Here is a 16,541-nt window from a genome sequence, read left to right on the forward strand (position 1 = left end):
CTCCTAGAATTTGTACAGGTGTTAAATACAAATACCTTGAATCTGAAGTTGACATGTACCTGTGATGTGTCATCATTACCCTTCCTTGATCTTGTTATAGGGATGGAAGATGATGGCACTATTACTACAAAATTGTATCGAAAGCCAACTGCATCTAATACAATATTGCATGCAGAAAGCTTCCATCCTGCACATTTGACCAGCAGTATACCTGTAGGCCAATATTTAAGGGCCAGGAGAAATTGTTCCAACCTGGAGGATTTCAAGTTGGAAGCATCAGAAAAAAAACTCTAGATTCAGAGCCAGAGGATACTCGGGATCGAGTGTCAGGAGAGCCTACAAAAGAGCAGCGGATTCAAATCGAGATGCTCTTATCTTTCAGAAAAAGTCTAAAAAGGGAAACAGTTTCATTAATACTATTCCCCTATTTACCAATTACAACACACAACAAAACCAATTCTACAAAATCTTAAAGAGACACTGGCATGTCCTCACCGATGATGTGAGGATACGCCAATGTGTTTCAGACAAACCTAAAGTGACATTTAGAAAAGCTCCCACTATTTCAAACAAATTAGTCAGAAGTCACTATCAAGGCAGTCAACGTAGGATTTATGCACTGATTGGGGAATTTACAGATGTGGTTCTTGCAATCAGTGCCCTTACATCAAAGTTTAATGTGTTTCCACAAGTAAAAATGACTGTTAAAATTAGACACTTTATTAATGGTGCTACGGAGGGCGTCATATATGTACTTTGGTGCATGTGTGGTGCCTTCTATATAGGCAAGACCACTAGGAACCTACGTTGTTATGTCTATGAGCATGTTAACGATGTGGATAGTCACAACTTGGGCTTGCTGGTCGCTAGACATGTCATGGCATGCAAAATAAACCCCTCTAACAGCATATCTTTCAGTGCAGTGGATAGAATACATCCACCCTTAAGAGGGGGTGACTTTGACAAGATCCTGACACAGCGTGAGTGTCGTTGGATCTATATTCTTAAAGAGACACTGAAGCGAAAAAAAAATATGATATAGTGAATTGGTTGTGTACTATGAATAATTACTAAAAGATTAGCAGCAAAGAAAATACTCTCATACTTTTATTTTCTCAACTCTTCCTGTACTGGAAACAATTACACTGATGTATCTGATCTTAATGTTTTATTTCTTAGCTGTGCTACACATACAAATCATAATATCATCATTTTTTTTTGCTTCAGTGTCTCTTTAAGGCCACTAAGCCCCCGGGTCTCAATGACAGCTTAAAATATGCCCCATTTTTGTGAGAATTACGCTCCCTCTGCCCAGGTGTGGTATGTGGGCCGCACCCCTGGATGAGGTGTGTGGTAGGGCGGGACCTCCCTGTTGAGCCAGGGGTTTGTATTGGGGCAGCTTCCCGGATGTAGGTCTGCACATTTTTCTATTGATTGCAGACTATTCCTCTTCTTTTTTCTCCTTTTTTTCATTTCATAAAAATTACTTTTTGATATAGGAAATTTGTCTGCTTATGCGATATATTGAATTAAACATAGTTAAAATGGATGTATAATATGATGGATCTATCCAAAATTATGTGTTTTTTATTTTTAGGACGGTTTCACCTTAAGAGTCCATTGTGCCAGGTGGGGGCGCGATTTTGGAGCATGCCTATTTTTATGTTTCCCCTTCCTTCCTTTGTTTTAGTCTTCCTCTTTTTCCCATGGTTTGCTCTTCCCTCGCCCCTATACCTGATACTTAGCCTGACAAGGGGACAGGCGGGGCTGGCCAATCCTGTCCAGCCCTCTGCCTTGCCCCTATTGTTGTCAGGCTACTGCCCGGAACGACGTGAGCATATTGGGCATGCGCAAGTGCGTTAGCTCTGGGCGGACGGACCACGCTGGAGCGCAGGAGCCGCGCCCACGGAAGTGATGCAGCTTGGGCTTCGACGTTGGTGCCATTTAAGGCGCACGGAGGCCATTCTTGAAATACATACCCGGCGGTCTGTGTCCTGATGAGCCGAATTATACCGCGAAACCGCTAGATAAGGGATACTTGGGATTTGGGATACTTCTCCTTCACCTAGAATCGATTTCAACTATCGCAGCACCGCTCACAACTATTCATGGAGGGAATCTATGGAGTTTGGCTAAAATAAGGAAACGTAAGCCTGCAATAGGCATGCTCAGAAGTACCAAAATTCGGTTTGGGTACATTCGAATTCGGGTCCGCATGACATTTGGATTCAAATTTGCCTTCGACCACGAAATTCGGTTTGGATTTGGATTTGGTTTGGGTGTCGGGCTCAAAATTCGTTAAAAAAATTGTGTTCGGGAATTCGGATGCATTTTTTTTAAAGGGAAATCACATTGAAATAGGTGTAATTAAAAAAAAAGGGATGTGTGGCACTGGCAGCAGGCAATGCATTGTGTGGACCCTGGCGCTGGGACCACTGACAGCAGGAGGATAAATACAGCAGCAGTAGGAGGAGTGACGTGTGGCACTGGCAGCAGACAATGTATTGTGTGGACCCTGGTGGTGGGACCACTGACAGCAGGAGGATAAATACAGCAGCAGTAGGAGGAGTGACATGTGGCACTGTAGCACTGACAGCAGCAGGCAATGCATTGTGTGGACCCTGGTGGTGGGACCACTGACAGCAGGAGGATAAATACAGCAGCAGTAGGAGGAGTGACATGTGGCACTGTAGCACTGGCAGCAGGCAATGCATTGTGTGGACCCTGGTGGTGGGACCACAGACAGCAGAAGGATAAATACAGCAGCAGTAGGAGGAGTGACGTGTGGCACTGGCAGCAGGGAATGTATTGTGTGGACCCTGGCGGTAGGACCACTGACAGCAGGAGGATAAATACAGCAGCAGTAGAAGGAGTGGCATGTGGCACTGGCAGCAGGCAATGCATTGTGTGGACCCTGGCAGTGGGACCACTGACAGCAGGAGGATAAATACAGCAGCAGTAGGAGGAGGAGAGACGTGTGGCACTGGCAGCAGGCAATGTATTGTGTGGACCCTGGCGGTGGGACCACTGACAGCAGGAGGTTAAATACAGTAGCAGTAGAAGGAGTGACATGTGGCACTGGTAGCAGGCAATGTATTGTGTGGACCCTGGCGCTGGGACCACTGACAGCAGGTGGATAAATACTGCAGCAGTAGGAGGAGTGACGTGTGGCACTGGCAACAGGCAATGTATTGTGTGGACCCTGGTGGTGGGACCACAGACAGCAGGAGGATAAATACAGCAGCAGTAGGAGGAGTGACGTGTGGCACTGGCAGCAAGCAAAGTATTGTGTGGACCCTGGCAGTGGGACCACTGACAGCAGGAGGATAAATACAGTAGCAGTAGGAGGAGTGACATGTGGCACTGGCAGCAGGCAATGTATTGTGTGGACCCTGGCGGTGGGACCACTGAAAGCAGGAGGATGAAAATGAGCGCGACATTATATGTTGCCGCTTTATAAATACAATAAATATATAAATAAATTCATAAATAAATAAATGCAGCAGATCAGCAGCAGTAGCAGCAGCAAGAGGAGTCACGTATAAATACAATAAATCCTACTAATATAATAAATGGGAAAGTTCGGATGTTTGGATATTTGGATGTTTGGATTTTTGGATGTTTGGATGTTTGTTACTCGATCACGCAAAAATGGCTGGACGAATTTGAATGAAATTTGGCACACACATAGTACATTACCTGGAATAAAGTGTAGGATACTTTTTATTTCCATAACCAAAAAAAGGGCGGAGACAAATACAAATTTCACTGGAAAATGTAAACTGCAGCCATTCTTACACTGGTAATAGTAGGGTTCTCAAACTTTTCACAGTTGGTCGTTGGGTGACTGGGACTAATATTCAGAAAAGTGGGTGGAGTCTATAAAAGCCAATGAAAATTAACCTATTGATTTTCAAGGGGAATATTTACATTGCTGCTATTCTTGCACTGTTAATGGCACAAGCCTCAAACCTGATACAGTTGATCATTGGGTAACTAGGGTTCAATTTCAGAAAGGGGGTGGAGCCACAAACAGCTAATTAGATTTGTTTCATTTGAATGCAAATTATTGATGCCAAACACCGCAAAGATCACAAACTTGGTAATTGATTAATTGTGTGTTAGGGTTAGAAAAGTGGGTACAGCCAAGTTAGCCAACACCAGCCAAATACATAAGCGGGCAATGCCGGGTCATAAGTGGGCGGAGACAAATACAAATTTTACTGGAAAATGTAAACAGCAGCCATTCTTACACTGTTAATGGTAGTGGTTACTGAGTGACTGGGATTAATATTCAGAAAAGTGGGTGGAGTCTATAAAAGCCAATCAAAATTAACTATTGATTTTCAAGGGGAATATTTACATTGCTGGCATTCTTGCACTGCACAAGCCTAAAACCTGGTACAGTTGATCATTGGGTGACTAAGGTTCAATTTCAGAAAGGGGGTGGAGCCACAAACAGCCAATTCAATTTGTTTCAGTCCAATGCAAATTATTGATGCCAAACACTGCAAAGCTCACAAACTTGGTAATTGAGTAATTGATTAATTGTGCGTTAGGGTTAGAAAAGTGGGCACAGCCAACACTAGCCAAATACATAAGCGTGCAATGCCGGGTCATAAGTGGGTGGAGACAAATACAAATTTTACTGGGTAAATGTAAACAGCAGCCATTCTTACACTGTTAATGGCAGGGTTCTCAAACTTTGCACAGTTGGTTACTGGGTGACTGGGGTTAATATTCAGAAAAGTGGGTGGAGCCTACAAAAGCCAATCAAAAATTACCTATTGATTTTTCAGGGGAATATTTCTTTGCTGCCATTCTTGCACTGTTAATCGCATAAGCCTCAAACCTGGTACAGTTGATCATTGCGTGACTGGGGTTTACATTCATAAAACAGGGTGGAGCCACACACAGCCAATAAGATTTGTTTCATTTTAATGCAGGTTATTGATGCTCACAAACTTGGTCATTGAGTAATTGATCAATTGTGTGTTAGGGTTAGGAAAAGTGGGCACAGCCAGCACCTGCAAAATACATAATTGGGCATTGGTGGGTCATCAGTAGGCGGGGACAAATGCAAATTTCACTGAGAAAATGTAAACTGCAGCAATTCTTACACTTTTAATTGTAGGGTTCTCAAACTTTGCACAATTGGTCACTGGGTGACTGGGATTAATATTCAGAAAAGTGGGTGGAGCCTATAAAAGCCAATCAAAATCCACCTATTAATCTTTAAGGTGAATATTTAATTGCTGCCATTCTTGCACTGTTAATCACCTGTACCTGGTACAGTTGGCCATTGGGTGATTGTGGTTCAAATTCAGAAAAGGGGTGGAGCTACATTCAATCAGATTAATTTTATTTAATTGGAAATTATTGATGCTAAAGACCGCAAAGCTCACATACTTGGTCATTAAGTAATTGTGTGTTAGGGTTAGGAAAAGTGGGCAGAGCCAACACTAGCCAAATATATACCCGGGCAACGCCGGGCGTCCAGCTAGTAAATACAATAAATACATAAATAAATAAATGCAGCTGGCCAGCAGCAGCAGGAGGAGTCACGTATAAATACAATAAATACATAAATAAATTCATAAATAAACAAATGCAGCAGGACAGCAGCAGCAGGAGGAGTCACATATAAATACAATAAATACATAAATAAATTCATAAATAAATAATCGCAGCAGGCCAGCAGCAGCAGGAGGAGTCCTGTATAAAAACAATATATACATAAATAAATTCATAAATAAATAAATGTAGCAGGCCAGCAGCAGCAGGAGGAGTCACGTATAAATACAGTAAATACATAAATAAATTCATAAATCAATAAATGCAGCAGGCAAGCATGAGGAGTCGTCACGTATGGCAGCAGGTAATGTATTGTAATTCCCAGGCAGGCACCTCATGTCCTCCTCTCGCCGACAACAGGTGCCAGGAACGTGCCTTCTATCCAGGCCTGGTTAATCTTCAAAAATGTCAGTCTGTCCAAGCCCTCTCTGACTTACCAAACACACAAAGGGAAATACTCACTTCCCAAACAGTTCTCTGCTGCTTATATGAAGCCTGCAGGCTGCTTGTAAGCCAATAAGAAGTGCACACACACGTTACACCTAGTCTGCAGTAATTAATTAAGCAGAGGCTGAGAAGATTCAGCCAGTCGTTGGAGAGGGTTTCAATTGCTTATAGACAATGGCTATATGGCCTGCAGGGGGCACCAGCGTGCAGGATTTTCCCTCTCATCTGCCCCCCTCCTAACTAAACTGCATGGGAATCTACAATAAAAATAAAAACAATGGTGCACAAGCCAGCCTGGGGCCCTGGGAACTCTCACTGCCCGGGGCCCCAGAACCAGCATGCAACACCATATGTGAGCGCAGCCAAGCCCTGGAGCTGCCACCCCCAGGAGCCTGTCCCCAACACTGCTCTGAGACTTACTAAACACACAAAGGGAAATACTCACTTCCCAAACAGTTCTCTGCTGCTTATTAGTGTTGGGCGAACACCTAGATGTTCGGGTTCGCGAACGTTCGCCGAACATCGCCGCGATGTTCGGGTGTTCGCGCCGAACTTCGAACATAATGGAAGTCAATGGGGACCCGAACTTTCGTGCTTTGTAAAGCTTCCTTACATGCTACATACCCCAAATTTGCAGGGTATGTGCACCTTGGGAGTGGGTACAAGAGGAAAAAAAATATTTGAAAAAGAGCTTATAGTTTTTGAGAAAATTGATTGTACAGTTTCAAAGGAAAAACTGTCTTTTAAATGTGGAAAATGTCATGTTTCTTTGCACAGGTAACATGCTTTTTGTCGCTATGCAGTCATAAATGTAATACAGAGAAGAGGTTCAAGGAAAAGGGACCGGTAACGCTAACCCAGCACCAGCAGCAGCACATGTGATGGAACAGGAGGAGGAGGAGGCGCAGGAGGAGAAAGCCACGCTTTTTGAGACACAACAACCCAGGCCTTGCATGAGGACAAATAGCGTGCGGATATAGCAATGCTTTTTGCCGCCATGCAGTCATAAATGTAATACAGATGAGAGGTTCAATAAACAGGGACGGGCAACGCTAACCCAGCAGCAGCAGCAGCACACGTGATGGAACAGGAGGAGGCGCAGGAGGAGAAGGTCACGCTTTTTGAGACACAACATCCCAGGCCTTGCATGAGGACAAAAAGCGTGCGGATATAGCAATGCTTTTTACCGCCATGCAGTCATAAATGTAATACAGATGAGAGGTTCAGTGCTGGGCGTAATGGAAAAAGCTACGCTTACGGATCATTACACGTAATTTTACGCTATTACGCATTACGGAATTACGCTTACGGCATAGACATTCAATTTCGGTACATGTCTGTAATTACGCATAGCCCTTACGCAATTACGCGTAAGAATACCGTAATTCAGGTTGTTACGTTATAGGCTTACGCGTCCTATTAGCAATTAATGCGTAAGGTCATGCTGCCAAGCGGAAAAGTTGACGCATGGATCAATGTTAGGTAGCTGCCGACTTTAAGGGTTAATAGCAAAGCCCCCTTAAGTGCTAAGAGCCTCAAATTTGGAGAAAATATTAAGGAGATCAGAAGGAATAAGAGGAATAATTTTTTTTTCAAAAAGACCTTATAGTTTTTGAGAAAATCGATGTTAAAGTTTCAAAGGAAAAATATATACATTTAAAAACCCGCCGACTTTAACGGTTAATAGCAAAGTCTGCTTAAAATTTAGGAGCACCAAATTCACAGGGTATATTAAGGGGATCAGTGGGAATAAGAGGAAACATTTTTTTTCAAAAAGACCTTATAGTTTTTGAGAAAATCGATTTTTAAGTTTCAAGGGCAAAAATGTCTTTTAAATGCGGAAAATGTCAGGTTTTTTTGCAAAGGTAACAATAGTGTTTTATTTTCATAGATTCCCCCAAGTGGGAAGAGTTTTACTTACTTCGTTCTGAGTGTGGGAAATATTAAAAAAAAACGACGTGGGGTCCCCCCTCCCAGACCTCTTTAACCCCTTGTCCCCCATACAGACTGGGATAGCCAGAATGCGGAGCACCGGCCGTGTGGGGCTCTGCACTCTGACTATACCAGCCCGCATGGTCCATAGATTGGGGGGTCTCGGAAGGGGAGGGGCAGCCAAGCTTTCCCCTCCCCCTCCAAGCCCTTGTCCAATCCAAGGACAAGGGGCTCTTCTCCACCTCCGATGGGCGGTGGAGGTGGAGGCCGCAATTTCCTGGGGGGGGGGGGGGGGGGTTCATGGTGGCATCTGGGAGTCCCCTTTAAAAAGGGGTCCCCCAGATGCCCACCCCCCCTCCCAGGAGAAATGAGTATAGAGGTACTTGTACCCCTTACCCATTTCCTTTAAGAGTTAAAAGTAAATAAACACACAAACACATAGAAAAAGTATTTTAATTGAACAAAAAACATAACCACGAAAAAAGTCCTTTAATATTCTTAATTAACCATTAATACTTACCTGTCCCTTTAAAAGCCAGTTCCCACGCAATATCCTCGGAAATATACTAATCAGTTACAATGTAACAAAGTTGTTACAATGTAACAACTTTGTTACTTTGTAGCTCCACCGCACCCGACGTCACTCGCCGCTCACCCGCCGGCCGCCGCATACATAAGTCCCCGCCGGCTCCCGCCGTCCACTCCGCCCACACCTGTCACCCATATACATGCTGGCACCCATGGGTGCCAGCATGTATATAGGTGACATGTGGGAGAGGCGGGGAGGGCAGCGGAGCCGGCGGGGACTTAACGTCCTTCACCCGACAGAGCTCTGAGCTATATAGCTCAGAGCTCTCGAAAGCATCTTTGTATTTGGGCTCCAAGGAGCCCCATTGGTCCTTAGCAGACCAATGGGGTTCCTTCAAATCAGAAGGAACCCCATTGGTCTGCTAAGGACCAATGGGGCTCCTTGGAGTCCAAATACAAAGATGCTTTCGAGAGCTCTGAGCTATATAGCTCAGAGCTCTGTAATAGCTCAGAGCTCTGTCGGGTCCGTGCAGCGCAGACGGGTATGCAGCGGCGGCGGCGAGTGACGTCGGGTGCGGTGGTGTTACAAAGTAACAAAGTTGTTACATTGTAACAACTTTGTTACATTGTAACTGATTAGTATATGTCCGAGGATATTGCGTGGGAACTGGCTTTTAAAGGGACAGGTAAGAATTAATGGTTAATTAAGAATATTAAAGGACTTTTTTCGTGGTTATGTTTTTTGTTCAATTAAAATACTTTTTTCTATGTGTTTGTGTGTTTATTTACTTTTAACTCTTAAAGGAAATGGGTAAGGGGTACAAGTACCTCTATACTCATTTCTCCTGGGAGGGGGGGTGGGCATCTGGGGGACCCCTTTTTAAAGGGGACTCCCAGATGCCACCATGAACCCCCCCCCCAGGAAATCGCGGTCTCCACCTCCACCGCCCATCGGAGGTGGAGAAGAGCCCCTTGTCCTTGGATTGGACAAGGGCTCGGAGGGGGAGGGGAAAGCTTGGCTGCCCCTCCCCTTCCGAGACCCCCCAATCCATGGACCATGCGGGCTGGTATAGTCAGGGTGCGGAGCCCCATGTGGCCGGAGGTCCGCATTCTGGCTATCCCAGTCTGCATGGGGGACAAGGGATTAAAGAGGTCTGGGAGGGGGGACCCCACGTCGTTTTTTTTTAATATTTCCCACACTCAGAACGAAGTAAGTAAAACTCTTCCCACTTGGGGGAATCTATGAAAATAAAACACTATTGTTACCTGTGCAAAAAAAACTGACATTTTCCGCATTTAAAAGACATTTTTGCCCTTGAACTTAAAAATCGATTTTCTCAAAAACTATAAGGTCTTTTTGAAAACAATTTTTTTCCTCTTATTCCCACTGATCCTCTTAATATACCCTGTGAATTTGGTGTTCCTGAATTTTAAGCAGGCTTTGCTATTAACCGTTAAAGTCGGCGGGTTTTTAAATGTATATATTTTTCCTTTGAAACTTTAACATCGATTTTCTCAAAAACTATAAGGTCTTTTTGAAAAAAAAAAATTTCCTCTTATTCCTTCTGATCTCCTTAATATATTCTTCAAATTTGAGGCTCTTAGCACTCAAGGGAGCTTTGCTATTAACCCTTAAAGTCGGCGGCTTTTTTATATTATACGGGAGCCTAATATTACACGATTATGGCAGACTGTGTAATTTCAATGGTAGTTTACTGTCTTACGCGTAATTTGTTACGCGTAACAACGTAACCTACGGTCTACGCGTAATTAATTATGCGTAATACCGTAACCTTACACGTAACGCTTACGGTGCATTTGTAGTGAATTACGATGCGTAAATACGCTAATGCGTAATTTCGGCCCAGCACTGGAGAGGTTCAATAAACAGGGACCGGCAACGCTAACCCAGCAGCAGCAGCAGCAGCACACGTGATGGAACAGGAGGAGGCGCAGGAGGAGAAGGCCACGCTTTTTGAGACGCAACCCAGGCCTTGCATGAGGACAAAAAGCGTGCGGATATAGCAATGCTTTTTGCAGCCATGCAGTCATAAATGTAATACAGATGAGAGGTTCAATAAACAGGGACTGGAAACGCTAACCCAGCAGCAGCAGCTGCACACGTGATGGAACAGGAGGAGGCGCAGGAGGAGAAGGCCACGCTTTTTGAGACGCAACCCAGGCCTTGCATGAGGACAAAAAGCATGCGGATATAGCAATGCTTTTTGCCGCCATGCAGTCATAAATGTAATACAGATGAGAGGTTCAATAAACAGGGACTGGAAACGCTAACCCAGCAGCAGCAGCAGCAGCAGCACACGTGATGGAACAGGAGGAGGCGCAGGAGGAGAAGGCCACGCTTTTTGAGACGCAACCCAGGCCTTGCATGAGGACAAAAAGCGTGCGGATATAGCAATGCTTTTTTCCACCATGCAGTCATAAATGTAATACAGATGAGAGGTTCAATAAACAGGGACCGGCAACGCTAACCCAGCAGCAGCAGCAGCAGCAGCAGCAGCACACGTGATGGAACAGGAGGAGGCGCAGGAGGAGAAGGCCACGCTTTTTGAGACGCAACCCAGGCCTTGCATGAGGACAAAAAGCGTGCGGATATAGCAATGCTTTTTGCCGCCATGCAGTCATAAATGTAATACAGATGAGAGGTTCAATAAACAGGGACTGGAAACGCTAACCCAGCAGCAGCAGCAGCAGCAGCACACGTGATGGAACAGGAGGAGGCGCAGGAGGAGAAGGCCACGCTTTTTGAGACGCAACCCAGGCCTTGCATGAGGACAAAAAGCGTGCGGATAAAGGAATGCTTTTTGCCGCCATGCAGTCATAAATGTAATACAGATGAGAGGTTCAATAAACAGGAACCGGCAACGCTAACCCAGCAGCAGCACACGAGATGGAACAGGAGGAGGCGCAGGAGGAGAAGGCCACGCTTTTTGAGACGCAACCCAGGCCTTGCATGAGGACAAAAAGCGTGCGGATATAGCAATGCTTTTTGCTGCCATGCAGTCATAAATGTAATACAGATGAGAGGTTCAATAAACAGGGACTGGAAACGCTAACACAGCAGCAGCAGCAGCAGCAGCACACGTGATGGAACAGGAGGAGGCGCAGGAGGAGAAGGCCACGCTTTTTGAGACGCAACCCAGGCCTTGCATGATGACAAAAAGCGTGCGGATATAGCAATGCTTTTTGCCGCCATGCAGTCATAAATGTAATACAGATGAGAGGTTCAATAAACAGGGACTGGAAACGCTAACCCAGCAGCAGCAGCACATGTGATGGAACAGGAGGAGGCGCAGGAGGAGAAGGCCACGCTTTTTGAGACACAACATCCCAGGCCTTGCATGAGGACAAAAAGCGTGCGGATATAGGAATGCTTTTTGCCGCCATGCAGTCATAAATGTAATACAGATGAGAGGTTCAATAAACAGGGACTGGCAACGCTAACCCAGCAGCAGCAGCAGCACACGAGATGGAACAGGAGGAGGTGCAGGAGGAAAAGGCCACGCTTTTTGAGACGCAACCCAGGCCTTGCATGAGGACAAAAAGCGTGCAGATATAGCAATGCTTTTTACCGCCATGCAGTCATAAATGTAATACAGATGAGAGGTTCAATAAACAGGGACTGGAAACGCTAACTCAGCAGCAGCACACGTGATGGAACAGGAGGAGGCGCAGGAGGAGAAGGCCACGCTTTTTGAGACACAACATCCCAGGCCTTTCACAATGCAACACACAGAGTGGCAGTAAACACAATGCTATCTAGTGTGGCTGAGCGAGCGGTGTTGTACTGTTCCCAGCAGACACAGAGTGGCAGTAAACACAATGCTATATAGTGTGGCTGAGCAAGGTACACAGAGTGGCAGTAAACACAATGCTATATAGTGTGGCTGAGCGAGCGGTGTTCTACTGTTCCCAGCAGACACAGAGTGGCAGTAAACACAATGCTATATAGTGTGGCTGAGCGAGGTACACAGAGTGGCAGTAAACACAATGCTATATAGTGTGGCTGAGCGAGCGGTGTACTACTATTCCCAGCAGACACAGAGTGGCAGTAAACAAAATGCTATATAGTGTGGCTGAGCGAGGTACACAGAGTGGCAGTAAACAGAATGCTATATAGTGTGGCTGAGCGAGCGGTGTACTACTATTCCCAGCAGACACAGAGTGGCAGTAAACAGAATGCTATATAGTGTGGCTGAGCGAGGTACACAGAGTGGCAGTAAACAGAATGCTATATAGTGTGGCTGAGCGAGCGGTGTACTACTATTCCCAGCAGACACAGAGTGGCAGTAAACAGAATGCTATATAGTGTGGCTGAGCGAGGTACACAGAGTGGCAGTAAACAGATTGCTATATAGTGTGGCTGAGCGAGCGGTGTACTACTATTCCCAGCAGACACAGAGTGGCAGTAAACAGAATGCTATATAGTGTGGCTGAGCGAGGTACACAGAGTGGCAGTAAACAGAATGCTATATAGTGTGGCTGAGCGAGCGGTGTACTACTATTCCCAGCAGACACAGAGTGGCAGTAAACAGAATGCTATATAGTGTGGCTGAGCGAGGTACACAGAGTGGCAGTAAACAGAATGCTATATAGTGTGGCTGAGCGAGCGGTGTACTACTATTCCCAGCAGACACAGAGTGGCAGTAAACAGAATGCTATATAGTGTGGCTGAGCGAGGTACACAGAGTGGCAGTAAACAGATTGCTATATAGTGTGGCTGAGTGAGTGGTGTACTACTATTCCCAGCAGACACAGAGTGGCAGTAAACAGAATGCTATATAGTGTGGCTGAGCGGTGTACACAGAGTGGCAGTAAACAGATTGCTATATAGTGTGGCTGAGCGAGCGGTGTACTACTATTCCCAGCAGACACAGAGTGGCAGTAAACAGAATGCTATATAGTGTGGCTGAGCGAGGTACACAGAGTGGCAGTAAACAGATTGCTATATAGTGTGGCTGAGCGAGCGGTGTACTACTATTCCCAGCAGACACAGAGTGGCAGTAAACAGAATGCTATATAGTGTGGCTGAGTGAGGTACACAGAGTGGCAGTAAACAGAATGCTATATAGTGTGGCTGAGCGAGCGGTGTACTACTATTCCCAGCAGCGACACAATGACTGGGGGGACCCTGGCCAGCGTGGCTGGAGCGCGAACTACCCTGCCTGCCTACCCAAAGCTAAACCCACAGACAAATGGCGGAGATATGACGTGGTTCGGGTATTTATTTACCCGAACCACGTGACAGTTCGGCCAATCAGAGCGCGTTTGGGTCCGAACCACGTGACCCGTTCGGCCAATCACAGCGCTAGCCGGACGTTCGGGGAACGTTCGGCCATGCGCTCTTAGTTCGGCCGTGTGGCCGAACGGTTTGGCCGAACACCATCAGGTGTTCGGCCGAACTCGAACATCACCCGAATAGGGTGATGTTCTGCAGAACCCGAACAGTGGCGAACACTGTTCGCCCAACACTACTGCTTATATGAAGCCTGCAGGCTGCTTGTAAGCCAATAAGAAGTGCACACACACGTTACACCTAGTCTGCAGTAATTAATTAAGCAGAGGCTGAGAAGAGCCCAAGCCCTCTGTGGACAGATGAGAGCGCTTCTCAGTGACCACACCACCGGCCGCACTGAAGCCCCTCTCAGACAGCATGCTGGAAGAGGGGGGGCAAGACAATACCTCCAGGGCTTACTGCGCAAGCTCCCTCCAGATGTGCAAGCGCTCCACCCAGTACTCCACCCAGTACTCCATGGGGTCCACAGCCTCCTCGCTGCTGGTGTCAAGCCCACTGAAGGACCCCATGTAGTCGGCCACCATCCGGATCATGCGATGGCTGTGACTCTCAGCGAAAGTGGCTGCTGCACGCACCTCCTCTCTCGGCTGCTGTACCATCATGTAGAATGCCTGCGTCAATGACAACAGGTCTCCTGGGCGCCTGACGCTGCTGCTGGACGCAGGCACTGGCTGCTGTGCTGGCTGCTGTACAGGGACAGAGGGGTTGGAAGGCGGGGAGAAGGCTTCCTCCAGGCGCTGAACAAGGATCTCCTGCAACTCCCTTGCTCGCTGCTCACGATCTCTGGCAGGCAGAAACTGATCCCACCCCCCCCTCAGCCGTGGGTCCAGGATCATGCTGATTCAGGCATCCTCCCTCGCTTGCATCCACTTGATCCTGGGGTCTGTGCGCAGGCAGCACAGCATGTGCGCTGCCATGGGGAACAGGGTGGACCATCCAACAGAGACATCAGGGTCAGCGTCCTCCTCCTCCTTCTCTTGCCCCTGAGCCTCTTCCTCCTCTCTCCACCCTCGCACCACTGCTGCTGCGCTCCGATGTTCCCCCCCAGCAGCAACGTCCAGCACCTCCAACTCCTCCTCCTCCAGGGACTCAAATATCTGCGGAGCAGTGGACTGCACAGGCGGCTGCTGTTCCAGCTGCTTCAGGGCCTCCTCTCCCAAATCCACCAAATTGCCAAGTGTCCTGTCCAGCAGACAAACAAAGGGCACCCACTGGCAGAGGGATGCCCGTTGTTCACTCACCAGGTTGGTTCCCTGCAGGAAGGGAGCCAACACCAAGCAGACCTGCTGCATCTGCCCCCATTGTGCGTTGGTGAGGAGTAGTGTTGGGCGAACACCTGGATGTTCGGGTTCGGGCCGAACAGGCCGAACATGGGCCAGATGTTCGGCATGTTCGGCCCGAACCCCGAATTCAATGGAAGTCAATGGGACCCCCGAACATGCCGCTTTCGGGGGCCCTATGGGGTCGCAGGCATAAGGGGGGAGCATGCCCCGATCGCGGGGGGGGGTCGGAAATTCCCCCCACCCCCTCCGCTAGCGCTCCCCCCTCTGCCCGCTTCCCCATAAAAAAAGTTTGCAGAAGTTAATAGTACTTAGTGGTGGCTGGCTGGCTGGTGATGAGATGAGTGAGCAGGAGTCCGATCGACTAAGAGACGCGTTGAGGCTGGGCAGCGGGCAGTTCAGCGGTAGTACCCTTGTGGTACTTCCGCCCTTTCTCTGACCTCACATCCTCTACGTGATGACGCATACGAGGGTACGCGTGATGCGTACCCTCGTATGCGTCATCACGTAGAGGACGTGAGGTCAGAGAAAGGGCGGAAGTACCACAAGGGTACTACCGCTGAACCACCCGCTGCCCGGCCTCAACGCGTCTCTTAGTCGATCGGACTCCTCCTCAGTCCTCACTCATCTCATCACCAGCCAGCCAGCCACCACTAGGTACTATTAACTTCTGCAAATTTTTTTTATGGGGAAGTGGGCAGAGGGGGGAGTGCTAGTGGAGGGGGTGGGGGGAATTTCCGACCCCCCCCCCCCCGTGATCGGGGCATGCTCCCCCCTTATGCCTGAAACCCCATAGGGGGGCCAAATTCGGGCGAACAGGGCCCTGTTCGGCCAAACAGGGGCCCTGTTCGGCCCTGTTCGGCGGCCATTGAGTAGTTCGGGCGAACCCGAACTAAAAAGGCCGAACACCATAAGGTGTTCGGCCGAACTCGAACATCACCCGAACCTGCAGAACCCGAACAGTGGCGAACACTGTTCGCCCAACACTAGTGAGGAGCTGGAGTTTGGTGGTGCTGCTGCCAGTGCCGGCGACAGTGGCATCATAGATGTACCAGTTGCTAGCCCTCCTCTGCTCAACCAGATGCTCCAACATCGCCAGGGTGAAGTACCAGCGAGTTGGCACATCTATGATAAGGCGGTGTCGTGGCAGGCCCTCCAGCTGCTGGATGTCTGCCAGTTTGGCTGTGGCAGCTGCTTATTTGCGGAAAGCACGTACAATCTTCTGCGGCACTTCTAAAAGCTCCTGTATCCCCTGGTAGGTGCGCATGAACTTTTGCACCACCAGGTTCAGGACGTGGGCCAATCAAGGGACGTGGAGCAAGTATCCCCTGCTGATGGCAGCCAGCAGGTTGGCCGCATTGTCGGACACCACCAATCCCACAGTGAGGCCTCTGGGGGTCAGCCACGTCCTCTCCTGCTCCCTGAGGTACCGGAGCACGTTCAATGCCGTCAAGGAGTTTCCCCCG

This window comes from Hyperolius riggenbachi, chromosome 1 (assembly GCF_040937935.1).
Source record: "Hyperolius riggenbachi isolate aHypRig1 chromosome 1, aHypRig1.pri, whole genome shotgun sequence".
NCBI classification, from domain to species: domain Eukaryota; kingdom Metazoa; phylum Chordata; class Amphibia; order Anura; family Hyperoliidae; genus Hyperolius; species Hyperolius riggenbachi.